Source organism: Selaginella moellendorffii, unplaced genomic scaffold (genome assembly GCF_000143415.4).
Source record: "Selaginella moellendorffii unplaced genomic scaffold, v1.0 SELMOscaffold_55, whole genome shotgun sequence".
Taxonomy (NCBI): domain Eukaryota; kingdom Viridiplantae; phylum Streptophyta; class Lycopodiopsida; order Selaginellales; family Selaginellaceae; genus Selaginella; species Selaginella moellendorffii.
In genome coordinates this window covers 1,165,328-1,178,921 of record NW_003314316.1, presented here as the reverse complement: position 1 = coordinate 1,178,921, position 13,594 = coordinate 1,165,328, and positions in this window count along the sequence as shown.

The following is a 13,594-nucleotide window of genomic DNA, read 5'->3' as shown; positions in this document are numbered from 1 at the left end:
TTGACTCATGGTACCTTTACTATTGTCAAAGAAGTTGTGATAATACACCTAAATTGCTTTAGAGATACACTGTGTAAATGAAACTTATATCTATGGAGTTACTTATAAAAAAAAAAAAGTATCATGATTCTTCCTAGACAAAAAGATAGTTTAAGATAGATATAAATCCTAAGTATTATAACTTACAAAGGATTTATAAAATTTTGGATACCTATAGGTAAAAATACACTTGTTGATAATTAGGCTAATAGACATTAGATTAATCTTGAATCTAGATTAATAGGAAATAAAATTTTGAGTAAAATTCTTTGAAAGTGAACAACACCTGAGCAAAATATATACATTGTGAAAAACAACATTTGTTGTTGGAGAAATTTCTGGGACTTTCATGTAAGAAATGTCTTAGACATTTGGGCTATAGATGAAAGCTATCCTTATTTCAAAATTAATTTAGAAACTAAGTGCTTGCTTCTAAGAGTGATTTATAAGCTAATTTACAAAGGGAATACATTGCAAACCAAAATATTGTACCACTCACTTCATGAATGAGGTATAATAACTAGGCTTGCCATAGTAGTAATGCTAATAGACCTCAAAATATATAAGTGTAGACCAACAATTGATCTTACCTATAAAGCTTTAAAGGGTATAGTCTTTATACATAAAATTGTCAATTTTTATACCAAATAAGGTAATAAATATACAACATTAGTCCCTATGCATAAAATTGTTACTGTTTATACCAAATAAGGTAATAGATATACAACATTTCCCTCATAATCTGATGAGCAGAAGGTAGTCTGAAAAAAAGTATTCACAAAATCTAGAACGAGAATAGAAAATAAACTTAAGCATATATCAACCAACACAAAGAAAATAATAAGAGACCTTTTATTATAAAAATGAGCTTGAAAAGTAAACACTAGATGAATTATTGCCGAATGAACCCTTTAATGATATTTTTAAAAGAAAGATAGAGGGGTTACTAATTTATTTATGCAAGGACCCTTTATTACTCGTGTGACTCCTCATTTCCCAAAAGCATCTCAGTGTCTAAATTTTCCATTGCAACAGCATTAACATGATATTGTTGATGCTAAAGTCTCCACCTAGGAAATAGAGATTGCTAAAAAATGCTAATAACACTGATAAATGTAACTAATTTCATCACACGCCCAGCAATGGACATTATGCCCATGACTACGTGCTTGCTCTTGTCCTTGAACTCAAAGCATAAACTTTCATTGGAATAGGGCCATCTCCCACAGGAAATAGATTTGTGTAGCGAGAAGTGGAAGAGGCAATGTCTTATAACGTTATGCTAAATAAAGAGCATCATTAAAGGTGGTTAAAGCAAGTGCATACATAAGTCTTATAAGATCTTGACAAAGTGCTAACCATAACATTCTCAACTTGATCAGCTTTGACATATTTGGCTCCACACCAAACAAAAGGCCTTGAAAACAAATGCCAAATTGCATCACTGACTCAGATAGATCTTAATGAAGATGATGCAATTGTTGGAAGGCATTATCATAATCATTAGTATGTCCAAATTCACATTTGAAAATATTCGAGTGAATGCTCCAATCCTTACAAGTGGCTGCACTCAAACCATTGTACCACTATAGCGCCATCCCCTAGAGACACATAAGAAGCTTACGCAAATGCCAAGTATCATCCCAAGAATGATATGTGACAATTACCGTAAAGTGATCAAACCAATAGTACATATCATCCCAAAATTTTCATAGAAGAACTCCGGCCGGACACAAGGATTGGCAACAAATGCAAGAGGAGCTATACCATGTGCCGTGAATGACACTATCAATTGAGTTTGATTATTCAATTGCAACCACATAACATCAAGTAATTGCACCAATTGCTACTCTAAAGTCAAAGGAAGAGAAGTTGCTATAAAAATGAACAAAAAAGAAAAAAAACAAAAGAGAAGAAATTGAAAAAGCTATAAGGAAAGGGAGATTTAGATAATGCAAAAGCTATATCTAAAACACTCTTTAGGGACAATTAAAATTGCCCCTTATCTCCACTAATATGAATGTATAGAATATGGAAATGAAATACAAAAATGTGCATTTCAATTAGCCCAAAACCCTAACTTATATACAAGAATGGAGTGATCTGGATTGAAACCAATCTAGAGGCATTTATTTGAGCTTAGGATGAAATCAATTATTAAAATATATGTATATGATTATTTGACCTACTAAGTGGTTAAAATTGACCACAAAAAGGTTACTAGCCTCTATCATCCTAAATGTGTAGTCGAGAATAAATAGGATAACATTTCAATAAACTAACACTAGTTTGTCCAAGACTTTTTGAGGAATGATGTTATTTGGGTTGTGAATCATTTGATGAAGACTTATTCCTAGTAAAGATAACAATTAAATTGCTTCCCTCAAATTGCTTAGGTGTTTGTAAATTAATTATTCAATCTTTATGGTTTGCCAGGTGATATTATGAATTCAAAGTTCTTTAGCAAATGATTTTTGAGAAGCTAGAAACTAAGTTGAGAATGAATAGTGGGAGCATTCATAATTAAATAGGTAGAAAAAGTATATGAATTAGCTATTAGAAGATATACTAAGGTTTTTTATGGGAATTTTGATTTAGAAAGAAGTATAGGAAACATACTTGCCTTTGTTTTAATTTGTTCACGATAGTGCTCAACAAGCAACTATTGGTATGTCTCCATTCTCAACAATGTATAGATATGAGCCAATGGCTATTATAGATTTGAGTTTGTTTTCCATTTGAGTACCTCTTACTTATGATTTTCACAGAGATATGCAAAACAAGCTTGAGTTGGCAAAGTTGGTGACAAGATATTCTTTGAGTTATACGAAGCAGAACATTCTAAATCTCTAAAAGGAGATGGTAGTGCTAAGTTGTTTCTATGGTATTGTGAGCCTTGAACAATTTTACAGTATATAGGGAATTTTGCTTACATTTTAGACATGTCAATTAATTCAAAGATTCATTTAATATTCCATGTGAACAAGTTTAAAATATATTTGCACTTTGATGATATTATAGATATGGATCAATCTATAATCAGGTCTCATATTGAGAAAGTTGGTTTAGCCAATATTCTTGCTCAAAAGTTGGTGAAAACACCTAGTAAGATAACTTGAGAATTGTTAGTTTAATGGAATGGCTACTTCATATACGAGGCTACATAGGAAATTAATGATGATAGAAAGAGAGTGTTTTTGAGTTTTGATTATAACTTAGATAATATTCTGAGGGGAGAACTACATTCTATAGGCACATTGCTATATGATTTAAGGTATTACTCTATTCTTATTTTTTTGTTTCCATAACTATATTATCATACAGGAAAACCCATATTGTTCTCTATTGTTAGTTGTGATATTGATATTATTCTATACATATATTTCTCCATACCTTTGACTTGTTTTATATGAGGTTTGTTTAACTTTTCAAGGTTGCTGTTTATGGATGGTTTATGAGGGAGGGGAGAATGATACCACATATAGGAATAATTTAAGAATATTCTATAGCCTAAATACTACCAATAATAATATTAATAACATTAATAATAATTATAATCATGTTGTGAGTGCTTGGAATATGGAAAAGGAATGTAGAAAATGTGCATATCAATTACCCCAAAAACCCTAACTTATATACAGTAGTGAGTGGTCCGGATTGAAACCAATCTGACAATTACCAAAATCCCATTATACTAATATTAGTATACATCATTGTAACTGTACACTTGGACCTCACATCATCCCCTCCTCTCGAAATAATGGAAGACCATCAGGGTTCTCTTGTAGATGGGCCGGGATCTAAAGAATGTCAAGAGGAGGCGGCGGATTTGTAGGTGGTCTCAATTGTTCCTAATCTCTTTGTATGAAGTGTTTCAACTGTTACACATGCACAATTTTTGGAGGATCAGCTTGCTATATGTTATGCTGAACCTCATAAACTTGCAGTCCAACTTATCACAACACTTAATACAATCCTTTCCACTGAGCAAGGAGCCCCTTAGATAAACCACATACCATAAAATGGGGAAAACAGACTAACACCAAATCATCCACTTTGTACTCCATATGTGGATGATGATGGGAGTTGTAGTGCCATTTTTGTCCCACTTGTATGTGGCCTAAGTATTCGGCAAACTCTGCTCGAATAAGTGGAAGAATGCTCGTCAAATATTAATCCCACAATTTAGCATCGGCAGCTCGTGGCAATTGCGAAAGTAAACCCAACTCCATTAGTAATATTGAATCATGACCATATAAAAGTTTATATGGTGAAGCACCAACAAAACTTTGCACCCCTGTAACATATGCATACCAAAAAAATGGCAAATAACCATCCCAATCCGAATGCTAAAAGTTCACATACTTTGCGATCATTTCTTTGAATTTCCGAACAATCCATTCCACCAAATCGTCTAATTGTGGATGATAAGCACTCATGAAAGTGTGGCTTATCCCCAACCGAGATGTCAAAACATGAAATGCCTCAACCATAAATGCGGGACCATTATCTGAAAGAATCCACTCTAAACAAGAATGCTAAAACACCACTCAATTGAGGAGGAAGTATCCAATAGCAGTTGCAGAGGCACTAGCAAGAGCACCAACTTCCACCCAATGAATCAAATATTTAGAAGCAATAATAACATATTAATAGCTAGCAGTCGATCATGAAAAAGGTCCCATAAAATCAAACGCCACCAACTCAAATAGATGGGAAACTGCATTTAACTCCAACTGTCCTTTCATGGCGTGAGGGGGAGTATTATGAGCTTGGTACCAAATATAGCTACGCACATACCAGATAATATCATGTCACATCTCTGGCTAATAGAAAGACTTGCATAGCTTCTTGGTCACACGACAATATCCCATATGCCCACCTAGAACAAGAGAATCGTGGTAGGCATGGAAAAACTATGGAATAAAGATAGAAGGCACCACTATCCGTAAATGATCATCAAGATCCGTCCCCACAAAATAAAGAAAGCCGTCTTCAAAGCGATACTGAGAATATAAATGCCGGAATGGCAAGTCATTAGCAAATGATCAGGATTTTCAAACCCATCTCGAAGCCTTCGAATCCATAGCTCAACCTTTTAAGCCTTGCGAACCTCATCAAGAAAAGGTAGATCTTGCTTTACACCTTGTGAACACTGAACATCAAGTACAACAACCGCCGATGACACAGAATCCTCGTCTAAAAAATTCACATATGCCAGAACAATAGGCTCATCAGAAACATGAGAAGAGTGGAGAAGGAAGAGGAGCTCGAGAAAGGGCATTAGCATCAGCTATAAAACTCCTTGGGTGATGAATAACATCAAAATTATATATCTGAAGTTTCAAAGCCCACCGAACAGTATGAACAACCAGGTTCTTTCACTTCAATAATGAAGTAACGGCAACATGATCACATTCAAGTAACGTCTGAGAACTATGTAGATATGCATGACATTTCTTGAACCCAGACTGCTGCTAAATACTCCTTCTCTGTCGTGGTGTAATTCACCTCCACTAGTTGTAATGTACGGCTTATATATACAATGGGATGGTGCTGACTAAACACACTCGGGCTCTTTTGCATCAATACACTTCCAAGACCAACATCAAAAGCATCCATGCGCAAAATAAAAGGTCGAGTGTAGTCAAGATATGCCAAAACTGGAGGAGTCGTCAATAGCTCTTTGAAATCCGTGAATGCCCACTCACAATCCAGAGACCAGATGAAAGATGATGTTGATAACTTCAACAACGCTCACAACGGTGTAGTGTGATCAGAAAAATGATCCACAAAACAACTGAGATACTACACCTTGCCCAGGAAGCACTACACATCATTCACACACTTCGGAGTAAAGAATTTTAAAATAGCCATAAGTTTGTCATGATCAACACGAGAAATACAATACCTAAAATAAGTTGTGTCCTTGGACCCAAACACACACTTTGACCGCTTCAGCTTTAAACCAACGTCCTATAGCCAATCCAACACTTTACAAACATCACAAACGTGCTCCTCCCACGTCCCCTCCAAATGGATTAAAACATCATTAATGAAGTCAACTATCACTTCTGGCATATCGCAAAGAATCTTGTCCATCATCTACTGGAAAGTTGTTAAAGCATTATTCAAACCAAATGGCATCACCAAAAACTCGTACAAACCAAATTGTGTATAAAAAATAATCCTAGGAATATCTTCTTTGGCCATTGGTACTTGCTAGCACCCAAAAGCAAGATCTAGCTTGGTGAACTAACGACTTCACCCTAGACTACCCAAGAGATTAGTAGTGTGAAGAAAAGGGTACATATCCGGGATCATTTCATTTAATGGACGATAGTCAATACAAAAATGAATACTCCCATTAGGCTTTATTACAATGTGAGGTTCACATGTCCAAGGACTCCACAACTCCTTGTTTCCCATATGCATCTCAATGTCCAGACCTTCCACTGCAGCAGCACTAACAAGACATTGTTGACGCCAAGGTTTCCATCCAGGAAATAGAAGTTGCTAATCCAGAAAACACCGACAACGTTGATAAGTGTGACCAACTTCATCACATACCTAACAGCGAACGTCTTAGCCACGACCACGTCCTCACCCTTGTCCTTGGACTTAAGCAGCAATAGCATCAACCTCCATTGGAACAAGACCATCACCCACAAGAAATGGAGCAGAAAAACGTGCAGCAAGAAGTGGAAGAGACGACATCTTATAATATTGTGCCAAGTGAAGAGCATCGTCAAGGGTGGCTAGAGCAAGTGCATGCACAAGTCCAACAAGATCTTGACGAAGTGCTGGCCACAACATTCCTAGCGTGATCCGCTTTGACATATTTAGCTTCGCACAAAGCAAGAGGCTTTGGAAACAAACGCCAAATTATATCACCGACTTATATGGCCCTTGAAAAAGACGATGCAATTGCTGGAAGGCATCATTACAGTCGTCAGCATGTCCAAATGCACGTTTGAAGAGGTTCGAGAGAACACTCCAATCTCTATGAGTGGCTGCACTCAAACGAATGTACCACTTTAGCGCCATCCCTTGGAGACATATGGGAAACTCACTCAAACATCAAGCATCATCCCAAGAATGATATGTGGCAATCATTGTGAAGTGATCGAACAAATGGTACACATCATCCTCAGGATTCCCACGAAAGAACTCCAGCTAAACACAAAGATTAGCACCAAGAGCACGAAGAGCTGTACCACATGCCGTGAATGCTGCCATCAATTGAGTTTAGTTGTTCAATTGCAATTGCATGGTATTAAGCAATTGCACCAACTGCTGCTCTAGAGTCAGAGGAGGAGATTTTTGCTCTGCCATGAAAATGAATGAAAAGGAAAGAGCAAAAGAAGAGAAATGAGAAAAAAAAAACTAAAAGGAAAGGGAGATCTAGAAATGGAAAAGCTAAATCTAAACCAAAATCTTGAAAAGAAAGAACAAAAGAAAGGAAAATAGAAAAAGTTAAATTTATATAATGCAAAAGCTAGATTTAAACAAAAATCCCAAATTCAAGCACTCCTTAGAGACAATGAAAGGTGCCCTTCACTTCCACCAATGTGAGTGTTTAGAATATTAAAAGGGAATATAGAAAATGTGTATATCAATTAACCCAAAAACCCTAGTTTATATACAAGAGCAAGTGGTCCGGATTGAAACCAATCTGACACCTACCAAAATCCCATTATGCTAATATTAGTATAAGGCATCGTAGCCATACACTTGGACCTCACAATGCATAATAATTTTGTGCGTATAAATATAATGCTCTTATCACAACTCACTTCTTGAGCATATAATCTTGGGGAAATACACCATATGCTTAAAAGCTTTAAGTGTTTCCATTGGTATTTGAAGTTGGCTCACAATAGTAACCAAGTAAATGAAGGCTTGTTTAAGAATTGACTTACTTTGATTTTGCATATGCTTTGGAGTTTTGACTTTGGTGTTGAATGCACAAATTCAAGGTTTACATCCATGTGAATCCTTGTAGGCACCTTGAGGATGGTATGTTAGAGGTATGCATTAGTATGTCCCATATACTAAGGGTTTAGCATATAGAGCTACTAATCATAGTTTTGTTCAGCTAGAAAATTTAAGAAATAAAATAAAGAGAAGAAAAAGAACAAAAGACAAAGAATAAAAGAAGAAATGAGGAAAACAAGCGCTAATTTGGACTTTAACATGAAAAAGGGAGGAAAATAGCCATTGATTTGACAAGGCTATCCTCTTTAAAAGTGGGAATTGCAAATATTTTTTCTATACTAAAAAATTCAACATCATTTTTTCCTTTCAATGATAATAACTAAGTTAATTCTTCAAATTTGGGAATACTTTAAAGGCTCTTGTATATTTGGATGCTCCAATAGGACTTTCAAGAATTCTTTTGTTGTATATAAAAAATTAATATTATTGCTATGGAATTCTTAACATCTCTTACTTCTATCACTATAATCCTTTGTTATTATTGCAAAGAGGTTCATTCTTACTCTACTGGACACTTTCAAAATTGTATTGGAAGAATAGCAATAAGAACAGATCCTAATGATTATTGTAGGTGTTTATCTAGAGTATGGAATAGTTATTCCTCTAATAATTACTTACAAGGGGTATATACAGCTCAAATTGGAACTTTAGGTTGTTTTTTAACCATTGGGGACCTCAACGAATATTCATATTACAACTTTAAAGAGGCTGTTTATGATATTTGGTTTAGTTGCCTTATCAATTTTTACCCAGGAGGTATAATTACGCTAGATAATGGATCCATGGTTTTACAAGTGGAACATAGAAGGGATGAACTTTTAAAGACAAATTCACAAATAAATATATCAACAGTCTTGCTTACTACTTGTGATGTTTATTTGTGAGAATACTTTAATAATGAATGTTTATAAGTTTAAAAAGTCTTACATTACTAGTAAGTGCTTGTCCTCTTGATTTTAATAATAATTCAAGAATGCCAAAAAAAGATAGTGTATTCTATTGTTTTTATATATATATGAAATGATTCATTTTTTTGTAGTCCACCTTGAAGGGATTGAGATTCCAGGAATATTCTTAAGGTGTGAGAAACACATCCCCTACATTCATGCTTGTATCTTTGCTTTGAGCTACAAAGATTTCTTGTTCTTTAGCACTTAGAGCAAGTAAATGCACCCAGACATGCATTATATGGCAACCAAGGTAGGATGGGCCAATTCTCTCTTTTTCTTTCTTTCTTTTTTTCCTTTTTTGGCCTGTTTTGGTGAGACTGAGAGGAATTTGAGCAGTTTTCTATGTCCTAGCACTTATGAGCACCCTGGAAGCTGTATCAGCATTCTCAGGTATGCCATTCATTGCCATTGAGCAGAATTTCCTCTTGTGTTAGTTTTTCTTTAGGTACTGAAAAATCTTGTTCTCACACTCCACTTTTGTTTAATAGAAAATTAAGTAGATGGGCCTGAAGATCTTATCCTTCTCTATCCTCTGGTATCATAAATCTGCAAACTTAACATAAAAATCACAGCATGCAAGAAGATTTGCAATGTGCAAGAAATGACCATCTTTTGTAGTAATTCACACTCTCTAAAACTACCAATTTTTCAGATCTTTCTTTTTCTTGGCAGATTTTCTCCCAAGGTTTCCACAAGGCTCTTCTCTTGCTTGATTTGATTCATTCTCTCGTGAGATCTTATTGTGTTTCAACTGTTAAAGGTTGAGCAATACTTTATCTTTGTCTCACAATTTTAGAAACTATTTATTGGATCTTTTTCTTCATAATCTGATGAGAGCATTCTTTTGAGGATTGTCTTGTGAATTTTTGGTCTAGTGAGTTGAGAGATCTAATGTTATTTCTCTTTTTCAACTTGATGCAAGGAGAATGGGATCATGAGACACGGCTAGAGCAATAGCCTAACCTCCCTCCAATCTCACTGTCTATGAGGAGTTTGGAACTTCCTCAAGTTAAGTTTAGTCAGTTTTTGGACATGGTGGAGGTGGAGCAGTGGCGCAGAGGGCTTGAGGGTGGCTGGGTGGTGATCTACTTTATATCAGTGTGGTAGGATAGAGTTTGAGAATCTGTAAGTTTGTTGCTATGGATTCTACAGGGCAAGCTGCTAATCAATTATTTATGGAGGTTTGGACAATAGATAAGGTAGTACTAGAATTCTTCAACAACAATATCCAAACCCCTAAGGTTGACATGCCTTTGGCAGACATATATAAGTGCATTAAGAAGATCGAAGAATTCTTGAGGTGGCTAGAAATCAAGCTAAATTCCTGAGTATGTGGCACTCAGTTAGCTACAGAAAACCTTGAAATTGATCTAAGTTCCAGAAATTTTAGATGAAGATATTGATCCTTGCAGAGGTGGTGTTAAAGGCCGGATTACACATTTGTGGACTTGCCTTTTGAACTCACCTCTTTTCTGCTCAGATTTTCTAAGACTTATTTTGTCCAAGAGCTAGAGTAGGCTGGAGAAGTGTTTTTTGTTTTTAACTCTTGTTTATTTCAAGAGCTGGTAAATTTCCCACTTTTGGTTGGTTATTAGAGTGACAACTTAGGATTGTTTATCAAGGTTGAGGTGGCTAGGCATTTGCCATCTTTGGGCATTTGTGGTTCATGCCCGTGTGATGAGGAGCAGTTCTTTAGAGCACAAGATATGATTTATCCCTCTAAAGCATGCCCTAGAAGAGTTTTCAAGCAGCCTTCTTCTTCTATCACAGATACTGAGCCTAGGCATTTTCTTTCCGACATGGAATAGCCAAGATGCTATGGACTTGCCTCTCTTCAGTCCAACCTTGGGACTTCTCCCACAGAATCATATCGACAAATTCTTGCAATATTATGCATCCAATCACATCTTAGGCGATGTGACATGATGCTTGGAGTTTGCACAATCTTTGATGGGCAAAGCACAGGCCTGGGTGAGAGCTTTGATAGAGGTGGAGTGCAAGGTCTTGTCTAGATTGTTGGCTTCCTTTCGTAAGGCATTCGAGATTCTTAAGGCATTCGAGATTGAAAAGACATGCAATAGCTACCTTATGAACTCTTTCTTCTTTGGCAAGGTGATAATGCCTTCTTTGATTATGACATGCTTCAAGCTCTATTGGAAGATCTACTAAGCAAAAGAGCCAATGAAGGATGAGAATGTCCCCATCTCTGCTTATGTGAGTGGGCTGAAGCTAGGGATTCAGCAAAGGTAAGTGACATCACTTAAACATCTGCACATACAATGGAGATTGAGAACTTGACATTTCTTTGAGAGAGAGCTTTGGTCTGTCACCTTCTGATGTTGTTTATGCCATTTCCAGGGCACAATCTTGTTCCTCCTTTCCGGTTTAGGGTTTAGGAGAGAGTACCTACCAGGCTAGGTTGCAACAAAAAGCCATTGAAGTACAAGATCATGGCAAGGCTTTTGCACAAGTGGAGTTCATGATGGAGGAGACCATTGCAACTGTGACACAAGGCAAGAAGAAGAAGATCCTAGTTTCTATTGAGCTTGATTAGGAACCAACACCAATTGCTGCACCATCTCCACTTACAGCAGTGCAGATGCCCTTTCCAAATACATCTGCAATGACATCTACAGTTCCTGCTACAGCTTCTCAAAAAACAAGGATTTTTCCTCATGATTTACAGAAGAGTGTTCTTGCTTTCTAGGATATGGAGATACTTCCAACTCATCTTTGGAGTAAATCCAGGTGCTTAACTTTATAGTTTCACTCAAAGACTTGCTCAAATTTATTCCAAGTTTGGCTGATCAGTTGGATCAGTTTTCTCACCTTCAAGCTGACTCTAGGGCTCCTCCAACACTTCTAATGTGGTTGTACAACTGGTGGAGACTCTGATAATCTTGGATCCATTGCTCCAATCACAATAGCTGGACAGGTTTTTGAAGAGATATCCAAGCCAAGATAATGTATTAAGTGACATGACGCTACTCCTAGAGCCAGAGTCAAGCAATGCGAATTCTACCATGGCAATTATGCTGAAAACCTTTGCTGATCATACAGTGCTTCTAACACTAATAAGCATTTGCTGCAGCATATGCACTTACGTTCATGTTGTGGAGGCCATGGTGGATTTCCTAGTCTTGGATTATGAGTCTGCTAGAGCATCCCACAGTGGAGACCAAGTCATCCTTGGTAGCGCTTGGCATGAAGCAATGGATTATGAGTCAAAATGACATTTAGGCAGTATGATAATTTCCAACAGGTAGCATTCTACAATTCTTCTCAATGAGGCATGGCTAACGTCTTCAATTTGAGCAGCCTAAGGCTGTGAACACCGTTGAGGCAGAGCCACCAATATATGATGATCTTTCAGTGGTTTTCCCAAAGCTTCTTTACTATGAGAGCTTACCCAAGCTGGAACTCTATGATGACCCAATGTTGAAGTGTTCTTAGAGAGATAAAAAGGACTCCATACCAAAGCCTCCAGGTCCATCACATACTCAGATGGATGTGCCTTTGTTGCAAACTCCTTCTATTGCACAACTACTAAAGATTAAGATGGTGGAATGGAACACAATTGCTGTCTTCCACACTAGCTCGACAATATCATCTTAGGGTTGCTCCTATCTATACTCATCTATTTAGAATGCATTTAGGACTAGCCAGTCACAAGATATACCAAAGATTTGGTAGATTCCCCAATTGCCTACTATAAAGGATTTGGAGACAACAACTGACCTAGGCATGATTTTGCTTCTATAACCAGTAGAAGAGCTTTAGAGTACTCATGTGGAGGTCATGCCACCCAGAGTTCTTTTGAGACTATGACCTTTTTATTTAAGGTTGTGTTCATACCAGACTTAGTGGAGGAGGTTATGATGATCCCTAGGCCAGATGCACACTATTTTCTCTTGAAGTCAATGATCTTCTTTTATTGCTAGGCATTACTGCAAAGGAGTTTTCACTTAAGGCCAGCTTTTGTGCTCCTATGTTCTCTTGTTTACTAACATATGGACACTTTTGAGCTTCCATCACAAGGGGAGAGTTTTTTGCCTATGCTTTTTGCACTAGCTCTTCATGGTGACTCTCAAGAGACTCTCCTCTTGACATTCTTCATCCATTAGCAGAGACTTTGGATGTGTTGCATGTGAGTTTTGGGCTCACAAAGCTAGGGATGCCACAAGGTTCCAGCAAGTTTTTCTATTCCAACTTGGAGCAATATTCAGGCCTTGTTTAAAGCAATTTATCCGCTTAGTGACTAAGGTGGTGGACACAAGAATCCTAGGATCTTTTCACACCTTCAGTGCTTGCTTAGTGAGACTCCCAGCTCTTAGAGAGCACATAGGCACTTGTCTTCTACTCAGCACAATAGGTGGAGCACGTTTCCTCCAGCTTTGTGATCTCGACGTGCTAGTGTGTAATATACCTTTCGGGGGAGACACCACGTCATGCATTTAGGACATCTTCAGCTTCTCATCAGCGCCTTGGTTCATCATCCAACTGCACTCAATTCAACTTTTGGGATAGTGGTGCAGGTTCCTAGGACACCTATAGGACATTTACAACAACTTTGAACTCCCAACTTCAATCTTTGTTCTTTCTTTCTT